This window comes from Ranitomeya imitator, chromosome 4 (genome assembly GCF_032444005.1).
Source record: "Ranitomeya imitator isolate aRanImi1 chromosome 4, aRanImi1.pri, whole genome shotgun sequence".
Classification (NCBI taxonomy): domain Eukaryota; kingdom Metazoa; phylum Chordata; class Amphibia; order Anura; family Dendrobatidae; genus Ranitomeya; species Ranitomeya imitator.
In genome coordinates, this window is record NC_091285.1 from 682,163,532 (window position 1) to 682,188,002 (window position 24,471).

General features: G+C 37.7%; 9 non-coding genes across 9 annotated transcripts; all 9 read right to left on the reverse strand.

Moving 5' to 3' along the window:
• Positions 1 to 4,443: 4,443 nt before the first annotated feature.
• Positions 4,444 to 4,515, reverse strand: TRNAW-CCA (transfer RNA tryptophan (anticodon CCA)). Its single transcript has one exon. It is a non-coding gene; the product is annotated as a tRNA-Trp (tRNA).
• Positions 4,516 to 6,436: 1,921 nt separating this feature from the next.
• On the reverse strand, positions 6,437 to 6,508 carry TRNAW-CCA (transfer RNA tryptophan (anticodon CCA)). Its single transcript has one exon. It is a non-coding gene; the product is annotated as a tRNA-Trp (tRNA).
• Positions 6,509 to 7,888: 1,380 nt separating this feature from the next.
• On the reverse strand, positions 7,889 to 7,960 carry TRNAW-CCA (transfer RNA tryptophan (anticodon CCA)). The gene has a single exon. It is a non-coding gene; the product is annotated as a tRNA-Trp (tRNA).
• A 7,507-nt stretch (positions 7,961 to 15,467) lies between these two features.
• Positions 15,468 to 15,539, reverse strand: TRNAW-CCA (transfer RNA tryptophan (anticodon CCA)). Its single transcript has one exon. It is a non-coding gene; the product is annotated as a tRNA-Trp (tRNA).
• Positions 15,540 to 18,689: 3,150 nt separating this feature from the next.
• On the reverse strand, positions 18,690 to 18,761 carry TRNAW-CCA (transfer RNA tryptophan (anticodon CCA)). Its single transcript has one exon. It is a non-coding gene; the product is annotated as a tRNA-Trp (tRNA).
• A 1,005-nt stretch (positions 18,762 to 19,766) lies between these two features.
• Positions 19,767 to 19,838, reverse strand: TRNAW-CCA (transfer RNA tryptophan (anticodon CCA)). Its single transcript has one exon. It is a non-coding gene; the product is annotated as a tRNA-Trp (tRNA).
• Positions 19,839 to 20,844: 1,006 nt separating this feature from the next.
• On the reverse strand, positions 20,845 to 20,916 carry TRNAW-CCA (transfer RNA tryptophan (anticodon CCA)). The gene has a single exon. It is a non-coding gene; the product is annotated as a tRNA-Trp (tRNA).
• A 1,005-nt stretch (positions 20,917 to 21,921) lies between these two features.
• TRNAW-CCA (transfer RNA tryptophan (anticodon CCA)) lies at positions 21,922 to 21,993 on the reverse strand. Its single transcript has one exon. It is a non-coding gene; the product is annotated as a tRNA-Trp (tRNA).
• A 2,083-nt stretch (positions 21,994 to 24,076) lies between these two features.
• On the reverse strand, positions 24,077 to 24,148 carry TRNAW-CCA (transfer RNA tryptophan (anticodon CCA)). The gene has a single exon. It is a non-coding gene; the product is annotated as a tRNA-Trp (tRNA).
• Between the last annotated feature and the right edge of the window lie 323 nt (positions 24,149 to 24,471).

Genomic DNA, 24,471 nt, shown 5'->3' on the forward strand with positions numbered 1-24,471 from the left:
GGAAACGCTGCGTTGTATTTTCCGCAGCATGTCAATTCTTTGTGCGGATTCCGCAGCGTTTTACACCTATTCCTCAATAGGAATCCGCAGGTGAAATCCGCAGTAAATCCGCAGGTAAAACGCAGTGCCTTTTACCCGCGGATTTTTCAAAAATGGTGCGGAAAAATCTCACACGAATCCGCAACGTGGGTACATAGCCTTAGGGTTAGGGTTGGGTTGGAATTAGGGTTGTGGTTAGGGTTAGGGGTGTGTTGGGGTTAGGGTTGTGGTTAGGGTTACGGCTACAGTTGGGATAAGGGTTAGGGGTGTGTTGGCGTTAGAATTGAGGGGTTTCCACTGTTTAGGCACATCAGGGGGTCTCCAAACGCAACATGGCGCCACCATTGATTCCAGCCAATCTTTTATTCAAAAAGTCAAATGGTGCTCCTTCCCTTCCGAGCCCCGACGTGTGCCCAAACAGTGGTTTACCCCCACATATGGGGTATCAGCGTACTCAGGACAAACTGGGCAACAATTACTGGGGTCCAATTTCTCCTGTTACCCTTGAGAAAATAATAAATTGCTTGCTAAAACATCATTTTTGAGGAAAGAAAAATGATTTTTTATTTTCACGGCTCTGCGTTGTAAACGTCTGTGAAGCACTTGGGGGTTCAAAGTGCTCACCACATATCTAGATAAGTTCCTTGGGGGGTCTAGTTTCCAAAATGGGGTCACTTGTGGGGGGTTTCTACTGTTTAGCCACATCAGGGGCTCTGCAAACGCAACGTAACGCCCGCAGAGCATTCCATCAAAGTCTGCATTTCAAAATGTCACTACTTGACTTCCGAGCCCCGACATGTGCCCAAACTGTGGTTTACCCCCACATATGGGGTATCAGCGTACTCAGGAGAAACTGTACAACAACTTTTGGGGTCAAATTTCTCCTGTTACCCTTGGGAAAATAATAAATTGCAGGCTAAAAAATCATTTTAGAGAAAATAAAATTTTTATTTTATTTTCATGGCTCTGGGTTATAAACTTCTGTGAAGCACTTGGAAGTTCAAAGTCCTCACCACACATCTAGATTAGTTCCTTTGGGGGTCTAGTTTCCAAAATGGGGTCATATGTGGGGGATCTCCAATGTTTAGGCACACAGGGGCTCTCCAAACGTGACATGGTGTCCGCTAATGATTGGAGCTAATTTTCCATTTAAAAAGCCAATTGGCGTGCCTTCCCTTCCGAGCCCTGCCGTGCGCCCAAACAGTGGTTTACCCCCACATATGGGGTATCAGCGTACTCAGGACAAACTGGACAACAACATTTGCGGTCCAATTTCTCCTATTACCCTTGGCAAAATAGGAAATTCCAGGCTAAAAATCATTTTTGAGGAAAGAAAAATTATTTTTTATTTTCATGGCTCTGCATTATAAACTTCTGTGAAGCACCTGGGGGTTTAAAGTGCTCAATATGCATCTAGATAAGTTCCTTGGGGGGTCTAGTTTCCAAAATGGGGTCACTTGTGGGAGAGCTCCAATGCATAGGCACACAGGGGCTCTCTAAACGCGACATGGTGTCCGCTAACAATTGGAGCTAATTTTCCATTCAAAAAGTCAAATGGCGCGCCTTCCCTTCCGAGCCCTGCCGTGTGCCCAAACAGTGGTTTACCCCCACATATGAGGTATCGGCGTACTCGGGAGAAATTGCCCAACAAATTTTAGGATTCATTTTATCCTATTGCCCATGTGAAAATGAAAAAAATTGAGGCTAAAAGAATTTTTTTGTGAAAAAAAAGTACTTTTTCATTTTTACGGATCAATTTGTGAAGCCCCCGGGGGTTCAAAGTTCTCACTATGCATCTAGATAAGTTCCTTGGGGCGTCTAGTTTCCAAAATGGGGTCACGTGTGGGGGAGCTCCAATTTTTAGGCACACGGGGGCTCTCCAAACGTGACATGGTGTCCGCTAAAGAGTGGAGCCAATTTTTCATTCAAAAAGTCAAATGGCGCTCCTTCCCTTCCAAGCCCTGCCGTGCGCCCAAACAGTGGTTTACCCCCACATATGAGGTATCAGCGTACTCAGGACAAATTGGACAACAACTTTCGTGGTTCAGTTTCTCCTTGTACCATTGGGAAAATAAAAAAAATGTTGCTAAAAGATAATTTTTGTGACTAAAAAGTTAAATGTTCATTTTTTCCTTCCATGTTGCTTCTGCTGCTGTGAAGCACCTGAAGGGTTAAAAAACTTCTTGAATGTGGTTTTGAGCACCTTGAGGGGTGCATTTTTTAGAATGGTGTCACTTTTGGGTATTTTCAGCCATATAGACCCCTCAAACTGACTTCAAATGTGAGGTGGTCCCTAAAAAAAATGGTTTTGTAAATTTCGTTGTAAAAATGAGAAATCGCTGGTCAAATTTTAACTCTTATAACTTCCTAGCAAAAAAAAATTTTGTTTCCAAAATTGTGCTGGTGTAAAGTAGACATGTGGGAAATGTTATTTATTAACTATTTTGTGTCACATAACTCTCTGGTTTAACAGAATAAAAATTCAAAATGTGAAAATTGCGAAATTTTCAAAATTTTCGCCAAATTTCCGTTTTTATCACAAATAAACGCAGAATTTATTGACCTAAATTTACCACTAACATGAAGCCCAATATGTCACGAAAAAACAATCTCAGAACCGCTAGGATCCGTTGAAGCGTTCCTGAGTTATTACCTCATAAAGGGACACTGGTCAGAATTGCAAAAAACGGCCAGGTCATTAAGGTCAAAATAGGCTGGGTCATGAAGGGGTTAAATAAAACACTTTTCAAACACTGCGCTGACACATGACAACAACGTTGAGCTATTCTATTGTCAGTAGGATTACGCAGTTTCCGTTTCAATCTTTACCCAAGCATCGATTAAGTTATGAAAGGATGATAGAGTTACTTGACCCCAACGTAATTTGAACACGCAACCTTCTGATCTGGAGTCAGACGCGCTTCCGTTGCACCACAAGGTCAGTTGAAAAGCATGTATGCTCCAATACTTCTCATGAAAGTGCATGAGATAATATGTGGAAGCCATCAGGAAACTTGCAACTTTTACTCCCATTTTGGAAAAGATATAAACAAGGATGAATTAAGATCATGACATACTGATTCAGGGATTTCCAGTTTAAAATTTAAAATCTAATAATAAACTCTCTTTTCTTACAAATTCAAAGATGACAATGGCATGAACAAAGTGTTAGCTGTTCCCGGCAAGGATTATTTTTGTTATGTTTTGAACTCAATTCCCAAATGATATTTTTCATCACAGTATTGTTGATAAGATGTTAATCTACATAACTTAAATAAAACACATTTTTAAACACTTTGCCTACAGGTGGCAACAAAGTCGAATTTTTCTATTGTCAGTGGAATTACTCAGTTTCCGTTTTCAATCTTAACACAAGCATCGATGCAGTTATTAAAAGATGAAAGAGCTTCTCAACCCTGATGTGATGTCAACACACAGCCTTCTTTAATGGAGTCAGAAGCGCTACCATTGTGCACAAGGTCAGTTGAAAAGCATGTTTGCTCCAATACTTCACATGAAAAGTGCATGAGATAATATATGGACCCCATCTGGAAATTTGCTACTTTTAATCACAGTTTAGAAAAGACATAAACAGGGCTGAATTAAAATCATCACATTCGGATTCATTGATTTCCAGTTTAAAATTAAATATCTAGTAATAAGCCCTCTTCTCTAAGAAATTCAAAGAAGACAATGGCATGAACAAAGTATTGGCTGTTCCCGGCAAGGATTTTTTTATGTTTTGAACTCAATTCCCAAATGATATTTTTCATCAAAGTATTGTTGATAAGATATTAATCTACATAACTTAAATAAAACACATTTTTAAACACTTTGCCTACAGGTGGCAACAAAGTCGAATTTTTCTATTGTCAGGAGAATTACGCAGTTTCTGTTTTCAATCTTAACACAAGCATCGATTAAGTTATGAAAAGAAGAAACAGTTACTTGACCCCGACATGATTTGAACACGCAACCTTCTGATCTGGAGTGAGACGCGCTATTGTTGCGCCTCGAGGTCAGTTGAAACAGTTTAGAAAAGACAAAAACAGGGCTGAATTAAAATCATCACATTCGGATTCATTGATTTCCAGTTTAAAATTACATATCTAGTAATAAGCCCTCTTCTTTAAGAAATTCAAAGAAGACAATGGCATGAACAAAGTATTGGCTGTTCCCGGCATGGATTTTTTTATGTTTTGAACTCAATTCCCAAATGATATTTCTCATCAAAGTATTGTTGATAAGATACTAATCTATATCATTTAAATAAAACACTTTTTAAACACTGCACTGACACATGACAACAACGTTGAGCTATTCTATTGTCAGTAGGATTACGCAGTTTCCGTTTCAATCTTTACCCAAGCATCGATTAAGTTATGGAAAGATGATAGAGTTACTTGAGCCCGACGTGATTTGAACACGCAACCTTCTGATCTGGAGTCAGACGCGCTACCGTTGCACCACGAGGTCAGTTGAAAAGCATGTACGCCCAATACTTGTCATGAAAAGTGCACAAGATAATATCTGGAAGCCATCAGGAAACTTGCAACTTTTACTCCCATTTTGGAAAAGATATAAACAAGGATGAGTTAAGATCATGACATTCTGATTCAGGGATTTCCAGTTTAAAATTTAAAATCTAATAATAAACTCTCTTTTCTTACAAATTCAAAGATGACAATGGCATGAACAAAGTGTTAGCTGTTCCCGGCAAGGATTATTTTTTTATGTTTTGAACTCAATTCCCAAATGATATTTTTCATCACAGTATTGTTGATAAGATATTAATCTACATAACTTAAATAAAACACATTTTTAAACACTTTGCCTACAGGGTGCAACAAAGTCGAATTTTTCTATTGTCAGTGCAATTACTCAGTTTCCGTTTTCAATCTTAACACAAGCATCGATGAAGTTATGAAAAGATGAAAGAGCTTCTCGACCCTGATGTGATATCAACACGCAGCCTTCTTTAATGGAGTCAGAAGCGCTACCATTGTGCACAAGGTCAGTTGAAAAGCATGTTTGCTCCAATACTTCTCATGAAAAGTGCACGAGATAATATCTGGAAGCCATCAGGAAATTTGCAACTTTTACTCCCATTTTGGAAAAGATATAAACAAGGATGAATTAAGATCATGACATTCTGATTCAGGGATTTCCAGTTTAAAATTTAAAATCTAATAATAAACTCTCTTTTCTTACAAATTCAAAGATGACAATGGCATGAACAAAGTGTTAGCTGTTCCCGGCAAGGATTATTTTTTTTATGTTTTGAACTCAATTCCCAAATGATATTTTTCATCACAGTATTGTTGATAAGATGTTAATCTACATAACTTAAATAAAACACATTTTTAAACACTTTGCCTAAAGGTGGCAACAAAGTCGAATTTTTCTATTGTCAGTGGAATTACTCAGTTTCCGTTTTCAATCTTAACACAAAATTGCACAAAATTTGCAACTTTTACTCCCATTTTGGAAAAGATATAAACAAGGATGAATTAAGATCATGACATTCTGATTCAGGGATTTCCAGTTTAAAATTTAAAATCTAATAATAAACTCTCTTTTCTTACAAATTCAAAGATGACAATGGCATGAACAAAGTGTTAGCTGTTCCCGGCAAGGATTATTTTTTTTATGTTTTGAATTCAATTCCCAAATGATATTTTTCATCACAGTATTGTTGATAAGATGTTAATCTACATAACTTAAATAAAACACATTTTTAAACACTTTGCCTACAGGTGGCAACAAAGTCGAATTTTTCTATTGTCAGTTGAATTACTCAGTTTCCGTTTTCAATCTTAACACAAGCATCGATGAAGTTATGAAAAGATGAAAGAGCTTCTCGACCCTGATGTGATATCAACACGCAGCCTTCTTTAATGGAGTCAGAAGCGCTACCATTGTGCACAAGGTCAGTTGAAAAGCATGTTTGCTCCAATACTTCACATGAAGAGTGCATGAGATAATATATGGACCCCATCTGGAAATTTGCTACTTTTAATCACAGTTTAGAAAAGACATAAACAGGGCTGAATTAAAATCATCACATTCGGATTCATTGATTTCCAGTTTAAAATTAAATATCTAGTAATAAGCCCTCTTCTCTAAGAAATTCAAAGAAGACAATGGCATGAACAAAGTATTGGCTGTTCCCGGCATGGATTTTTTTATGTTTTGAACTCAATTCCCAAATGATATTTCTTATCAAAGTATTGTTGATAAGATATTAATCTATATCATTTAAATAAAACACTTTTCAAGCACTGCGCTGACACATGACAACAACATTGAGCTATTCTATTGTCAGTAGGATTACGCAGTTTCCGTTTCAATCTTTACCCAAGCATCGATTAAGTTATGAAAAGATGATAGAGTTACTTGACCTCGACATGATTTGAACACGCAACCTTCTGATCTGGAGTCAGACGCGCTACCGTTGCACCACGAGGTCAGTTGAAAAGCATGTACGCCCAATACTTCTCATGAAAAGTGCACAAGATAATATGTGGAAGCCATCAGGAAACTTGCAACTTTTACTCCCATTTTGGAAAAGATATAAACAAAGATGAATTAAGATCATGACATTCTGATTCAGGGATTTCCAGTTTAAAATTTAAAATCTAATAATAAACTCTCTTTTCTTACAAATTCAAAGATGACAATGGCATGAACAAAGTGTTAGCTGTTCCCGGCAAGGATTATTTTTTTTATGTTTTGAACTCAATTCCCAAATGATATTTTTCATCACAGTATTGTTGATAAGATGTTAATCTACATAACTTAAATAAAACACATTTTTAAACACTTTGCCTAAAGGTGGCAACAAAGTCGAATTTTTCTATTGTCAGTGGAATTACTCAGTTTCCGTTTTCAATCTTAACACAAAATTGCACAAAATTTGCAACTTTTACTCCCATTTTGGAAAAGATATAAACAAGGATGAATTAAGATCATGACATTCTGATTCAGGGATTTCCAGTTTAAAATTTAAAATCTAATAATAAACTCTCTTTTCTTACAAATTCAAAGATGACAATGGCATGAACAAAGTGTTAGCTGTTCCCGGCAAGGATTATTTTTTTTATGTTTTGAATTCAATTCCCAAATGATATTTTTCATCACAGTATTGTTGATAAGATGTTAATCTACATAACTTAAATAAAACACATTTTTAAACACTTTGCCTACAGGTGGCAACAAAGTCGAATTTTTCTATTGTCAGTGGAATTACTCAGTTTCCGTTTTCAATCTTAACACAAGCATCGATGAAGTTATGAAAAGATGAAAGAGCTTCTCGACCCTGATGTGATATCAACACGCAGCCTTCTTTAATGGAGTCAGAAGCGCTACCATTGTGCACAAGGTCAGTTGAAAAGCATGTTTGCTCCAATACTTCACATGAAGAGTGCATGAGATAATATATGGACCCCATCTGGAAATTTGCTACTTTTAATCACAGTTTAGAAAAGACATAAACAGGGCTGAATTAAAATCATCACATTCGGATTCATTGATTTCCAGTTTAAAATTAAATATCTATTAATAAGCCCTCTTCTCTAAGAAATTCAAAGAAGACAATGGCATGAACAAAGTATTGGCTGTTCCCGGCATGGATTTTTTTATGTTTTGAACTCAATTCCCAAATGATATTTCTTATCAAAGTATTGTTGATAAGATATTAATCTATATCATTTAAATAAAACACTTTTCAAGCACTGCGCTGACACATGACAACAACATTGAGCTATTCTATTGTCAGTAGGATTACGCAGTTTCCGTTTCAATCTTTACCCAAGCATCGATTAAGTTATGAAAAGATGATAGAGTTACTTGACCTCGACATGATTTGAACACGCAACCTTCTGATCTGGAGTCAGACGCGCTACCGTTGCACCACGAGGTCAGTTGAAAAGCATGTACGCCCAATACTTCTCATGAAAAGTGCACAAGATAATATGTGGAAGCCATCAGGAAACTTGCAACTTTTACTCCCATTTTGGAAAAGATATAAACAAAGATGAATTAAGATCATGACATTCTGATTAAGGGATTTCCAGTTTAAAATTTAAAATCTAATAATAAACTCTCTTTTTTTACAAATTCAAAGATAACAATGGCATGAACAAAGTGTTAGCTGTTCCCGGCAAGGATTATTTTTTTATGTTTTGAACTCAATTCCCAAATGATATTTTTCATCAAAGTATTGTTGATAAGATATTAATCTACATAACTTAAATAAAACACATTTTTAAACACTTTGCCTACAGTTGGCAACAAAGTCGAATTTTTCTATTGTCAGTGGAATTACTCAGTTTCCGTTTTCAATCTTAACACAAGCATCAATGAAGTTATGAAAAGATGAAAGAGCTTCTCGACCCTGATGTGATATCAACACGCAGCCTTCTTCAATGGAGACAGAAGCGCTACCATTGTGCACAAGGTCAGTTGAAAAGCATGTTTGCTCCAATACCTCACATGAAAAGTGCATGAGATAATATATGGACCCCATCTGAAAATTTGTTTCTTTTAATCACAGTTTAGAAAAGACATAAACAGGGCTGAATTAAAATCATCACATTCGGATTCATTGATTTCAAGTTTAAAATTAAATATCTAGTAATAAGCCCTCTTCTCTAAGAAATTCAAAGAAGACAATGGCATGAACAAAGTATTGGCTGCTCCCGGCATGGATTTTTTTATGTTTTGAACTCAATTCCCAAATGATATTTCTTATCAAAGTATTGTTGATAAGATATTAATCTATATCATTTAAATAAAACACTTTTCAAACACTGCACTGCAACATGACAACAACGTTGAGCTATTCTATTGTCAGTAGGATTACGCAGTTTCCGTTTCAATCTTTACCCAAGCATCGATTAAGTTATGAAAAGATGTTAGAGTTACTTGAGACCGACGTGATTTGAACACGCAACCTTCTGATCTGGAGTCAGATGCGCTACCAATGCGCCACGAGGTTAGTTGAAAAGCATGTACGCCCAATACTTCTCATGAAAAGTGCACGAGATAATATCTGGAAGCCATCAGGAAACTTGCAACTTTTACTCCCATTTTGGAAAAGATATAAACAAGGATGAATTAAGATCATGACATTCTGATTCAGGGATTTCCAGTTTAAAATTTAAAGTCTAATAATAAACTCTCTTTTCTTACAAATTCAAAGATGACAATGGCATGAACAAAGTATTAGCTGTTCCCGGCAAGGATTATTTTTTTTATGTTTTGAACTCAATTCCCAAATGATATTTTTCATCACAGTATTGTTGATAAGATGTTAATCTACATAACTTAAATAAAACACATTTTTAAACACTTTGCCTACAGGTGGCAACAAAGTTGAATTTTTCTATTGTCAGTGGAATTACTCAGTTTCCGTTTTCAATCTTAACACAAGCATCGATGAAGTTATGAAAAGATGAAAGAGCTTCTCGACCCTGATGTAATATCAACACGCAGCCTTCTTTAATGGAGTCAGAAGCGCTACCATTGTGCACAAGGTCAGTTGAAAAGCATGTTTGCTCCAATGCTTCACATGAAAAGTGCATGAGATAATATATGGACCCCATCTGGAAATTTGCTACTTTTAACCCCTTCCCGACCCATGACGCCACGTAGGCGTCATGAAAGTCGGTGCCAATCCGACCCATGACGCCTATGTGAAAGGGTTAACTCCCATTTCACCCGATCTGCAGGGACAGGGGGAGTGGTAGTTTAGCCCACGGGGGGTGGCTTCACCCCCTCATGGCTACGATCGCTCTGATTGGCTGTTGAAAGTGAAACTGCCAATCAGAGCGATTTGTAATATTTCACCTATTATAACTGGTGAAATATTACAATCCAGCCATGGCCGATGCTGAAATATCATCGGCCATGGCTGGAAATACTAATGTGCCCCCACCCCACCCTACCAATCGTCCCCCCAGCCCCCCGATCTGGCCGGTACACTGCTCCGGCTCCCCTCCGACCAGTGCTCCGCTCCCCTTCGTGCTCTTGTCCGCTCCCCCCGTGCTCCAATCACCCCCCCGTGCTCCAATCACCCCCCCTGCACTCCGATCCACCCCCCCGGTGCTCCGTTCCACCCCCCCGTGCTCCATTCCAGCCTCCCCGTGCTCCGTTCCACGCCCCCCGTGCTCCGTTCCACCCCCCTGTGCTCCGTTCCACCCCTCCCGCGCTCCGATTCCCCCCCCGTGCTCCGATTTCCCCCCCGTGGTCCCCCCCACCCCATCATACTTACCCATCCAGCCGGGGTCCCGTCCGTCTTCTCCCTGGGCGTCGCCATCTTCCAAAATGGCGGGCGCATGCGCAGTGCGCCCGCCGAATCTGCCGGCCGGAAGATTCGTGCCAAAGTGCATTTTGATCACTGAGATAGATTATATCTCAGTGATCAAAATAAAAAAAATAATAAATGACCCCCCCCCTTTGTCACCCCCATAGGTAGGGACAGTAAAAAAATAAAGAAATTTTTTTTTCCCACTAATGTTAGAATAGGGTTAGGGTTAGGGTTAGGGGTAGGGTTAGGGTTAGGGGTAGGGTTAGGGTTAGGGGTAGGGTTAGGGTTAGGGGTAGGGGTAGGGTTAGGGTTAGGGGTAGGATAAGGGTTAGGGGTAGGGTTAGGGCTAGGGTTAGGGCTAGGGGTAGGGTTAGGGTTAGGGCTAGGGTTAGGGTTTCGGTATGTGCACACGTATTCTGGTCCTCTGCGGATTTTTTTCGCTGCGGATTTGATAAATCCGCAGTGCTAAACCGCTGCGGATTTATGGCGGATTTACCGCGTTTTTTTCTGCGCATTTCACTGCGGTTTTACAACTGCGATTTTCTATTGGAGCAGTTGTAAAACCGCTGCGGAACAAACAAGTGACATGCTGCGGAATGTAAACCGCTGCGTTTCCGTGCAGTTTTTCCGCAGCAAGTGTACAGCGATTTTTGTTTCCCGTAGGTTTACATTGAACTGTAAACTCATGGGAAACTGCTGCGGATCCGCAGCGTTTTCCGCAGCGTGTGCACATACCTTTAGAATTAGGCTATGTGCACACAGTGCGGATTTGGCTGCGGATTGGCCGCTGCGGATTCGCAGCAGTGTTCCATCAGGTTTACCATGTAAACATATGAAAAACCAAATCCGCTGTGCCCATGGTGCGGAAAATACCGGGCGGAAACGCTGCGTTGTATTTTCCGCAGCATGTCAATTCTTTGTGCGGATTCCGCAGCGTTTTACACCTGTTCCTCAATAGGAATCCGCAGGTGAAATCCACACAAAAAACACTGGAAATCCGCAGAAAATCCGCAGGTAAAACGCAGTGCCTTTTACCCGCGGATTTTTCAAAAATGGTGCGGAAATATCTCACACGAATCCGCAACGTGGGCACATAGCCTTAGGGTTAGGGTTGGAATTAGGGTTGTGGTTAGGGTTGTGATTAGGGTTATGGCTACAGTTGGGATTAGGGTTAGGGGTGTGTTGGGGTTAGTGTTGGAGTTAGAATTGAGGGGTTACCACTGTTTAGGCACATCAGGGGTCTCCAAACGCAACATGGCGCCACCATTGATTCCAGCCAATCTCGTATTCAAAAAGTCAAATGGTGCTCCCTCACTTCCGAGCCCTGACGTGTGCCCAAACAGTGGTTTACCCCCACATATGGGGTACCAGCATACTCAGGACAAATTGCGCAACAATTACTGGGGTCCAATTTCTCCTGTTACCCTTGTGAATCTAAAAAAATGCTTGCTAAAACATAATTTTTGAGGAAAGAAAAATGATTTTTTATTTTCACGGCTCTGCGTTGTAAACGTCTGTGAAGCACTTGGGGGTTCAAAGTGCTCACCACATATCTAGATAAGTTCCTTGGGGGGTCTAGTTTCTAAAATGGGGTCACTTGTGGGGGTTTCTACTGTTTAGGCACACCAGGGGCTCTGCAAACGCAACGTGACACCCGCAGACCATTCCATCAAAGTCTGCATTTCAAAAGTCACTACTTCCCTTCTGAGCCCCGACGTGTGCCCAAACAGTGGTTTACCCCCACTCATGGGGTATCAGCGTACTCAGGAGAAACTGGACAACAACTTTTGGGGTCCAATTTCTCCTGTAACCCTTGGGAAAATAAAAAATTCTGGGCTAAATAATTATTTTTGAGGAAAGAAAACGTATTTATTATTTTCACGGCTCTGCATTATAAACTTCTATGAAGCACTTGGGGGTTCAAAGTGCTCACCACACATCTAGATAAGTTCCTTTCGGGGTCTAGTTTCCAAAATGGGGTCACTTGTGGGGGGTTTCTACTGTTAAGCCACATCAGGGGCTCTGCAAACGCAACGTGACGCCCACAGAGCATTCCATCAAAGTCTGCATTTCAAAACGTCACTACTTCACTTCCGAGCCTCGGCATGTGCCCAAACAGTGGTTTACCCCCACATATGGGGTATCAGCGTACTCAGGAGAAACTGGACAACAACTTTTGCGGTCCAATTTCTTCTGAAACCCTTGGGAAAATAAAAAATTCTGGGCTAAATAATTATTTTTGAGGAAAGAAAACGTATTTATTATTTTCACGGCTCTGCATTATAAACCTCTATGAAGCACTTGGGGGTTCAAAGTGCTCACCACACATCTAGATAAGTTCCTTTGGGGTCTAGTTTCCAAAATGGGGTCACTTGTGGGGGGTTTCTACTGTTAAGCCACATCAGGGGCTCTGCAAACGCAACGTGACGCCCACAGAGCATTCCATCAAAGTCTGCATTTCAAAACGTCACTACTTCACTTCCGAGCCCCGGCATGTGCCCAAACAGTGATTTACCCCCACATATGGGGTATCAGCGTACTCAGGAGAAACTGGACTACAACTTTTGGGGTCAAATTTCTCCTGTTACCCTTGGGAAAATAAAAAATTGCAGGCTAAAAGATCATTTTTGAGAAAATATTTTTTTTTTTTATTTTCATGGCGCTGCGTTATAAACTTCTGTGAAGCACTTGGGGGTTCAAAGTCCTCACCACACATCTAGATTAGTTCCTTTGGGGGTCTAGTTTCCAAAATGGTGTCATTTCTGGGGGATCTCCAATGTTTAGGCACACAGGGGCTCTCCAAACGTGACATGGTGTCCGCTAATGATTGGAGCTAATTTTCCATTTAAAAAGCCAAATGGCGTGCCATCCCTTCCGAGCCCTGCCGTGCGCCCAAACAGTGGTTTACCCCCACATATGGGGTATCAGCGTACTCAGGACAAACTGGACAACAATATTTGGGGTCCAATTTCTCCTATTATCCTTGGCAAAATAGGAAATTCCAGGCTAAAAAATCATTTTTGAGGAAAGAAAAATTATTTTTTATTTTCATGGCTCTGCGTTATAAACTTCTGTGAAGCACCTGGGGGTTTAAAGTGCTCAATATGCATCTAGATAAGTTCCTTGGGGGGTCGACATGGTGTCCGCTAACAATTGGAGCTAATTATCCATTCAAAAAGTCAAATGGCGCGCCTTCCCTTCCGAGCCCTGCCGAGTGCCCAAACAGTGGTTTACCCCCACATATGAGGTATCGACGTACTCGCGAGAAATTGCCCAACAAATTTTATGATCCATTTTATCCTACTGCCCATGTGAAAATGAAAAAATTGAGGCGAAAAGAATTTTTTTGTGAAAAAAAAGTACTTTTTCATTTTTACAGATCAATTTGTGAAGCACCTGAGGGTTTAAAGTGCTCACTAGGCATCTAAATAAGTTCCTTGGGGTCTAGTTTCCAAAATGGGGTCACTTGTGGGGGAGCGCCAATGTTTAGGCACACAGGAGCTATCCAAACGCGACATGGTGTCCGCTAACGATGGAAATAATTTTTCATTCAAAAAGTCAAATGGCGCTCCTTCCCTTCCGAGCCTTACCATGTGCCCAAACAGTGGTTTACCCCCACATGTGAGGTATCGGTGTACTCAGGAGAAATTGCCCAACACATTTTAGGATCCATTTTATCCTGTTGCCCATGTGAAAATGAAAAAATTGAGGCTAAAAGAATTTTTTTGTGAAAAAAAAGTACTTTTTCATTTTTACGGATCAATTTGTGAAGCACCTGGGGGTTCAAAGTGCTCACTATGCATCTAGATAAGTTCCTTGGGGCGTCTAGTTTCCAAAATGGGGTCACTTGTGGGGGAGCTCCAATTTTTAGGCACACGGGGGCTCTCCAAACGTGACATGGTGTCCGCTAAAGAGTGGAGCCAATTTTTGATTCAAAAAGTCAAATGGCGCTCCTTCCCTTCCAAGCCCTGCCGTGCGCCCAAACAGTGGTATACCCCCACATATGAGGTATCAGCGTACTCAGGACAAATTGGACAACAACTTTCGTGTTTCAGTTTCTCCTTTTACCATTGGGAAAATAAAAAAATTGTTGCTAAAATATAATTTTTGTGACTAAAAAGTTAAATGTTCATTTTTTCCTTCCATGTTGCTTCTGCTGCTGTGAAGCACCTGAAGGGTTAATAAACTTCTTGAATGTGGTTTTGAGTACCTTGAGGGGTGCAGTTTTTAGAATAATGTCACTTTTGGGTATTTTCAGCCATATAGACCCCTCAAACTGACTTCAAATGTGAGGTGGTCCCTAAAAAAAATGGTTTTGTAAATTTCGTTGTAAAAATGAGAAATCGCTGGTCAAATTTTAACCCTTATAACTTCCTAACAAAAAAAAATTTTGTTTCCAAAATTGTGCTGATGTAAAGTAAACATGTGGGAAATGTTATTTATTAACTATTTTGTGTCACATATCTCTCTGGTTTAACAGAATAAAAATTCAAAATGTGAAATTTGCAAAATTTTCAAAATTTTCACCAAATTTCCGTTTTTATCACAAATAAATGCAGAATTTATTGACCTAAATTTACCACTAACATGAAGCACAATATGTCACGAAAAAAAAATCTCAGAACCGCTAGGATCCGTTGAAGCGTTCCTGAGTTATTACCTCATAAAGGGACACTGGTCAGAATTGCAAAAAACGGCAAGGTCTTTAAGGTCAAAATAGGCTGGGTCATGAAGGGGTTAATCACAGTTTAGAAAAGACATAAACAGGGCTGAATTAAAATCATCACATTCGGATTCATTGATTTCCAGTTTAAAATTAAATATCTAGTAATAAGCCCTCTTCTCTAAGAAATTCAAAGAAGACAATGGCATGAACAAAGTATTGGCTGTTCCCGGCATGGATTTTTTTATGTTTTGAACTCAATTCCCAAATGATATTTCTCATCAAAGTATTGCTGATAAGATATTAATCTATATCATTTAAATAAAACACTTTTCAAACACTGCGCTGAAACATGACAACAACCTTGAGCTATTCTATTGTCAGTAGGATTACGCAGTTTCCGTTTCAATCTTTTCCCAAGCATCGGTTAAGTTATTAAAAGATGATAGAGTTACTTGACCCCGACGTGATTTGAACACGCAACCTTCTGATCTGGAGTCAGACGCGCTACCGTTGCGCCACGAGGTCAGTTGAAAAGCATGTACACCCAATACTTCTCATGAAAAGTGCACGAGATAATATCTGGAAGCCATCAGGAAACTTGCAACTTTTACTCCCATTTTGGAAAAGATATAAACAAGGATGAATTAAGATCATGACATTCTGATTCAGGGATTTCCAGTTTAAAATTTAAAATCTAATAATAAACTCTCTTTTCTTACAAATTCAAAGATGACAATGGCATGAACAAAGTGTTAGCTGTTCCCGGCAAGGATTATTTTTTTTATGTTTTGAACTCAATTCCCAAATGATATTTTTCATCAAAGTATTGTTGATAAGATGTTAATCTACATAACTTAAATAAAACACATTTTTAAACACTTTGCCTACAGGTGGCAACAAATTTGAATTTTTCTATTGTCAGTGGAATTACTTAGTTTCCGTTTTCAATCTTAACACAAGCATCGATGAAGTTATGAAAAGATGAAAGAGCTTCTCGACCCTGATGTGATATCAACACGCAGCCTTCTTTAATGGAGTCAGAAGCGCTACCATTGTGCACAAGGTCAGTTGAAAAGCATGTTTGCTCCAATACTTCACATAAAAAGTGCATGAGATAATATATGGACCCCATCTGGAAATTTGCTACTTTTAATCACAGTTTAGAAAAGACATAAACAGGGCTGAATTAAAATCATCACATTCGGATTCATTGATTTCCAGTTTAAAATTAAATATCTAGTAATAAGCCCTCTTCTCTAAGAAATTCAAAAAAGACAATGGCATGAACAAAGTATTGGCTGTTCCCGGCATGGATTTTTTTATGTTTTGAACTCAATTCCCAAATGATATTTCTCATCAAAGTATTGTTGATAAGATATTAATCTATATCATTTAAATAAAACACTTTTCAAACACTGCGCTGACACATGACAACAACGTTGAGCTATTCTATTGTCAGTAGGATTACGCAGTTTCCGTTTCAATCTTTACCCAAGCATCGATTAAGTTATGAAAAGATGATAGAGTTACTTGACCCCGACGTGATTTGAACACGCAACCTTCTTATCTGGAGACAGACACGCTACCGTTGTGCCATGAGGTCAGTTGAAAAGCATGTACGCCCAATACTTCTCATGAAAAGTGCACGAGATAATATCTGCAAGCCATCAGGAAACTTGCAACTTTTACTCCCATTTTGGAAAAGATATAAACAAGGATGAATTAAGATCATGACATTCTGAATCAGGGATTTCCAGTTTAAAATTTAAAATCTAATAATAAACTCTCTTTTCTTACAAATTCAAAGATGACAATGGCATGAACAAAGTGTTAGCTGTTCCCGGCAAGGATTATTTTTTTTATGTTTTGAACTCAATTCCCAAATGAAATTTTTCATCACAGTATTGTTGATAAGATGTTAATCTACATAACTTAAATAAAACACATTTTTAAACATTTTGCCTACAGGTGGCAACAAAGTCGAATTTTTCTATTGTCAGTGGAATTACTCAGTTTAAGTTTTCAATCTTAACACAAGCATCGATGAAGTTATGAAAAGATGAAAGAGCTTCTCGACCCTGATGTGATATCAACACGCAGCCTTCTTTAATGGAGTCAGAAGCGCTACCATTGTGCACAAGGTCAGTTGAAAAGCATGTTTGCTCCAATACTTCACATGAAAAGTGCATGAGATAATATATGGACCCCATCTGGAAATTTGCTACTTTTAATCACAGTTTAGAAAAGACATAAACAGGGCTGAATTAAAATCATCACATTCGGATTCATTGATTTCCAGTTTAAAATTAAATATCTAGTAATAAGCCCTCTTCTCTAAGAAATTCAAAGAAGACAATGGCATGAACAAAGTATTGGCTGTTCCCGGCATGGATTTTTTTATGTTTTGAACTCAATTCCCAAATGATATTTCTCATCAAAGTATTGTTGATAAGATATTAATCTATATCATTTAAATAAAACTCTGCGCTGACACATGACAAAAACGTTGAGCTATTCTATTGTCAGTAGGATTACGCAGTTTCCGTTTCAATCTTTACCCAAGCATCGATTAAGTTATGAAAAGATTATAGAGTTACTTGAGCCCGACGTGATTTGAACACGCAACCTTCTGATCTGGAGTCAGACGCGCAACCGTTGCGCCATGAGGTCAGTTGAAAAGCATGTACGCCCAATACTTCTCATGAAAAGTGCACAAGATAATATCTGGAAGCCATCAGGAAACTTGCAACTTTTACTCCCATTTTGGAAAAGATATAAACAAGGATGAATTAAGATCATGACATTCTGAATCAGGGATTTCCAGTTTAAAATTTAAAATCTAATAATAAACTCTCTTTTTTTACAAATTCAAAGATGACAATGGCATGAACAAAGTGTTAGCTGTTCCCGGCAAGGATTATTTTTTGATGTTTTGAACTCAATTCCCAAATGATATTTTTCATCAAAGTATTGTTGATAAGATATTAATCTACATAACTTAAATAAAACACATTTTTAAACACTTTGCCTACAGGTGGCAACAAAGTCGAATTTTTCTATTGTCAGTGGAATTACTCAGTTTCCGTTTTCAATCTTAACACAAGCATTGATGAAGTTATGAAAAGATGAAAGAGCTTCTCGACCCTGATGTGATATCAACACGCAGCCTTCTTTAATGGAGTCAGAAGCGCTACCATTGTGCACAAGGTCAGTTGAAAAGCATGTTTGCTCCAATACTTCACATGAAAAGTGCATGAGATAATATATGGACCCCATCTGGAAATTTGCTACTTTTAATCACAGTTTAGAAAAGACATAAACAGGGCTGAATTAAAATCATCACATTCGGATTCATTGATTTCCAGTTTAAAATTAAATATCTAGTAATAAGCCCTCTTCTCTAAGAAATTCCAAGAAGACAATGGCATGAACAAAGTATTGGCTGTTCCCGGCATGGATTTTTTTATGTTTTGAACTCAATTCCCAAATGATATTTCTCATCAAAGTATTGTTGATAAGATATTAATCTATATCATTTAAATAAAACACTTTACAAACACTGCGCTGACACATGACAACAACTTTGAGCTATTCTATTGTCAGTAGGATTACGCAGTTTCCGTTTCAATCTTTACCCAAGCATCGATTAAGTTATGAAAAGATGATAGAGTTACTTGACCCCGACGTGATTTTAACACGCAACCTTCTGATCTGGAGTCAGACACGCTACCGTTGCGCCACGAGGTCAGTTGAAAAGCATGTACGCCCAATACTTCTCATGAAAAGTGCACAAGATAATATCTGGAAGCCATCAGGAAACTTGTAACTTTTACTCCCATTTTGGAAAAGATATAAACAAGGATGAATTAAGATCATGACATTCTCATTCAGGGATTTCCAGTTTAAAATGTAAAATCTAATAATAAACTCTCTTTTCTTACAAATTCAAAGATGACAATGGCATGAACAAAGTGTTAGCTGTTCCCGGCAAGGATTATTTTTTTATGTTTTGAACTCAATTCCCAAATGATATTTTTCATCAAAGTATTGTTGATAAGATATTAATCTACATAACTTAAATAAAACACATTTTTAAACACTTTGCCTACAGGTGGCAACAAAGTCGAATTTTTCTATTGTCAGTTGAATTACTCAGTTTCCGTTTTCAATCTTAACACAAGCATCGATGAAGTTATGAAAAGATGAAAGAGCTTCTCGACCCTGATGTGATATCAACACGCAGCCTTCTTTAATGGAGTCAGAAGCGCTACCATTGTGCACAAGGTCAGTTGAAAAGCATGTTTGCTCCAATACTTCACATGAAAAGTGCATGAGATAATATATGGACCCCATCTGGAAATTTGCTACTTTTAATCACAGTTTAGAAAAGACATAAACAGGGCTGAATTAAAATCATCACATTCGGATTCATTGATTTCCAGTTTAAAATTAAATATCTATTAATAAGCCCTCTTCTCTAAGAAATTCAAAGAAGACAATGGCATGAACAAAGTATTGGCTGTTCCCGGCATGGATTTTTTTATGTTTTGAACTCAATTCCCAAATGATATTTCTCATCAAAGTATTGTTGATAAGATATTAATCTATATCATTTAAATAAAACACTTTTCAAACACTGCGCTGACACATGACAACAACGTTGAGCTATTCTATTTTCAGGAGGATTACGCAGTTTCCGTTTCAATCTTTACCAAAGCATCGATTAAGTTATGAAAAGATGATAGAGTTACTTGACCCCGACGTGATTTGAACAAGCAACCTTCTGATCTGGAGTCAGACGCGCTACCGTTGCGCCACGAGGTCAGTTGAAAATCATGTACGCCCAATACTTCTCATGAAAAGTGCACGAGATAATATCTGGAAGCCATCAGGAAACTTGCAACTTTTACTCCCATTTTGGAAAAGATATAAACAAGGATGAATTAAGATCATGACATTCTGATTCAGGGATTTCCAGTTTAAAATTTAAAATCTAATAATAAACTCTCTTTTCTTACAAATTCAAAGATGACAATGGCATGAACAAAGTGTTAGCTGTTCCCGGCAAGGATTATTTTTTTTATGTTTTGAACTCAATTCCCAAATGATATTTTTCATCACAGTATTGTTGATAAGATGTTAATCTACATAACTTAAATAAAACACATTTTTAAACACTTTGCCTACAGGTGGCAACAAAGTTGAATTTTTCTATTGTCAGTGGAATTACTCAGTTTCCATTTTAAATCTTAACACAAGCATCGATGAAGTTATGAAAAGATGAAAGAGCTTCTCGACCCTGATGTAATATCAACACGCAGCCTTCTTTAATGGAGTCAGAAGCGCTACCATTGTGCACAAGGTCAGTTGAAAAGCATGTTTGCTCCAATACTTCACATAAAAAGTGCATGAGATAATATATGGACCCCATCTGGAAATTTGCTACTTTTAATCACAGTTTAGAAAAGACATAAACAGGGCTGAATTAAAATCATCACATTCGGATTCATTGATTTCCAGTTTAAAATTAAATATCTAGTAATAAGCCCTCTTCTCTAAGAAATTCAAAGAAGACAATGGCATGAACAAAGTATTGGCTGTTCCCGGCATGGATTTTTTTATGGTTTGAACTCAATTCCCAAATGATATTTCTCATCAAAGTATTGTTGATAAGATATTAATCTATATCATTTAAATAAAACACTTTTCAAACACTGCGCTGACACATGACAACAACGTTGAGCTATTCTGTTGTCAGTAGGATTACGCAGTTTCCGTTTCAATCTTTACCCAAGCATCGATTAAGTTATGAAAAGATTATAGAGTTACTTGACCCCGACGTGATTTCAACACGCAACCTTCTGATCTGGAGTCAGACGCGCTACCGTTGCACCACGAGGTCAGTTGAAAAGCATGTACGCCCAATACTTCTCATGAAAAGTGCACAAGATAATATCTGGAAGCCATCAGGAAACTTGTAACTTTTACTCCCATTTTGGAAAAGATGTAAACAAGGATGAATTAAGATCATGACATTCTGATTCAGGGATTTCCAGTTTAAAATTTAAAATCTAATAATAAACTCTCTTTTTTTACAAATTCAAAGATGACAATGGCATGAACAAAGTGTTAGCTGTTCCCGGCAAGGATTATTTTTTTATGTTTTGAACTCAATTCCCAAATGATATTTTTCATCAAAGTATTGTTGATAAGATATTAATCTACATAACTTAAATAAAACACATTTTTAAACACTTTGCCTACAGGTGGCAACAAAGTCGAATTTTTCTATTGTCAGTTGAATTACTCAGTTTCTGTTTTCAATCTTAACACAAGCATCGATGAAATTATGAAAAGATGAAAGAGCTTCTCGACCCTGATGTGATATCAACACGCAGCCTTCTTTAATGGAGTCAGAAGCGCTACCATTGTGCACAATGTCAGTTGAAAAGCATGTTTGCTCCAATACTTCACATGAAAAGTGCATGAGATAATATATGGACCCCATCTGGAAATTTGCTACTTTTAATCACAGTTTAGAAAAGACATAAACAGGGCTGAATTAAAATCATCACATTCGGATTCATTGATTTCCAGTTTAAAATTAAATATCTATTAATAAGCCCTCTTCTCTAAGAAATTCAAAGAAGACAATGGCATGAACAAAGTATTGGCTGTTCCCGGCATGGATTTCTTTATGTTTTGAACTCAATTCCCAAATGATATTTCTCATCAAAGTATTGTTTATAAGATGTTAATCTATATCATTTAAATAAAACACTTTTCAAACACTGCGCTGACACATGACAACAACGTTGAGCTATTCTATTGTCAGTAGGATTACGCAGTTTCCGTTTCAATCTTTACCCAAGTATCGATTAAGTTATGAAAAGATTATAGAGTTACTTGACCCCGACGTGATTTGAACACGCAACCTTCTGATCTGGAGTCCGACGCGCTACCGTTGCGCCACGAGGTCAGTTGAAAAGCATGTACGCCCAATACTTCTCATGAAAAGTGCACAAGATAATATCTGGAAGCCATCAGGAAACTTGTAACTTTTACTCCCATTTTGGAAAAGATATAAACAAGGATGAATTAAGATCATGACATTCTGATTCAGGGATTTCCAGTTTAAAATATAAAATCTAATAATAAACTCTCTTTTCTTACAAATTCAAAGATGACAATGGCATGAACAAAGTGTTAGCTGTTCCCGGCAAGGATTATTTTTTTATGTTTTGAACTCAATTCCCAAATGATATTTTTCATCAAAGTATTGTTGATAAGATATTAATCTACATAACTTAAATAAAACACATTTTTAAACACTTTGCCTACAGGTGGCAATAAAGTCGAATTTTTCTATTGTCAGTTGAATTACTCAGTTTCCGTTTTCAATCTTAACACAAGCATCGATGAAGTTATGAAAAGATGAAAGAGCTTCTCGACCCTGATGTGATATCAACACGCAGCCTTCTTTAATGGAGTCAGAAGTGCTACCATTGTGCACAAGGTCAGTTGAAAAGCATGTTTGCTCCAATACTTCACATGAAAAGTGCATGAGATAATATATGGACCCCATCTGGAAATTTGCTACTTTTAATCACAGTTTAGAAAAGACATAAACAGGGCTGAATTAAAATCATCACATTCGGATTCATTGATTTCCAGTTTAAAATTAAATATCTATTAATAAGCCCTCTTCTCTAAGAAATTCAAAGAAGACAATGGCATGAACAAAGTATTGGCTGTTCCCGGCATGGATTTTTTTATGTTTTGAACTCAATTGCCAAATGATATTTCTCATCAAAGTATTGTTGATAAGATATTAATCTATATCATTTAAATAAAACACTTTTCAAACACTGCGCTGACACATGACAACAACGTTGAGCTATTCTATTGTCAGGAGGATTACGCAGTTTCCGTTTCAATCTTTACCCAAGCATCGATTAAGTTATGAAAAGATGTTAGAGTTACTTGACCGCGACGTGATTTGAACACGCAACCTTCTGATCTAGAGTCAGACGCGCTACTGTTGCGCCACGAGGTCAGTTGAAAAGCATGTACGCCCAATACTTCTCATGAAAAGTGCACAAGATAATATCTGGAAGCCATCAGGAAACTTGCAACTTTTACTCCCATTTTGGAAAAGATATAAACAAGGATGAATTAAGATCATGACATTCTGAATCAGGGATTTCCAGTTTAAAATTTAAAATCTAATAATAAACTCTCTTTTCTTACAAATTCAAAGATGACAATGGCATGAACAAAGTGTTAGCTGTTCCCGGCAAGGATTATTTTTTTTATGTTTTGAACTCAATTCCCAAATGATATTTTTCATCACAGTATTGTTGATAAGATGTTAATCTACATAACTTAAATAAAACACATTTTTAAACACTTTGCCTACAGGTGGCAACAAAGTCGAATTTTTCTATTGTCAGTTGAATTACTCAGTTTCCGTTTTCAATCTTAACACAAGCATCGATGAAGTTATGAAAAGATGAAAGAGCTTCTCGACCCTGATGTGATATCAACACGCAGCCTTCTTTAATGGAGTCAGAAGCGCTACCATTGTGCACAAGGTCAGTTGAAAAGCATGTTTGCTCCAATACTTCACATGAAAAGTGCATGAGATAATATATGGACCCCATCTGGAAATTTGCTTCTTTTAATCACAGTTTAGAAAAGACATAAACAGGGCTGAATTAAAATCATCACATTCGGATTCATTGATTTCCAGTTTAAAATTAAATATCTATTAATAAGCCCTCTTCTCTAAGAAATTCAAAGAAGACAATGGCATGAACAAAGTATTGGCTGTTCCCGGCATGGATTTTTTTATGTTTTGAACTCAATTCCCAAATGATATTTCTCATCAAAGTATTGTTGATAAGATATTAATCTATATCATTTAAATAAAACACTTTTCAAACACTGCGCTGACACATGACAACAACGTTGAGCTATTCTATTGTCAGTAGGATTACGCAGCTTCCGTTTCAATCTTTACCCAAGCATCGATTAAGTTATGAAAAGTTGATAGAGTTACTTGAACCCGACGTGATTTGAACACGCAACCTTCTGATCTGGAGTCAGACGCGCTACCGTTGCGCCACGAGGTCATTTAAAAAGCATGTACGCCCAATACTTCTCATGAAAAGTGCACAAGATAATATCTGGAAGCCATCAGGAAACTTGCAACTTTTACTCCCATTTTGGAAAAGATATAAACAAGGATGAATTAAGATCATGACATTCTGATTCAGGGATTTCCAGTTTAAAATTTAAAATCTAATAATAAACTCTCTTTTCTTACAAATTCAAAGATGACAATGGCATGAACAAAGTGTTAGCTGTTCCCGGCAAGGATTATTTTTTTTATGTTTTGAACTCAATTCCCAAATGATATTTTTCATCACAGTATTGTTGATAAGATATTAATCTA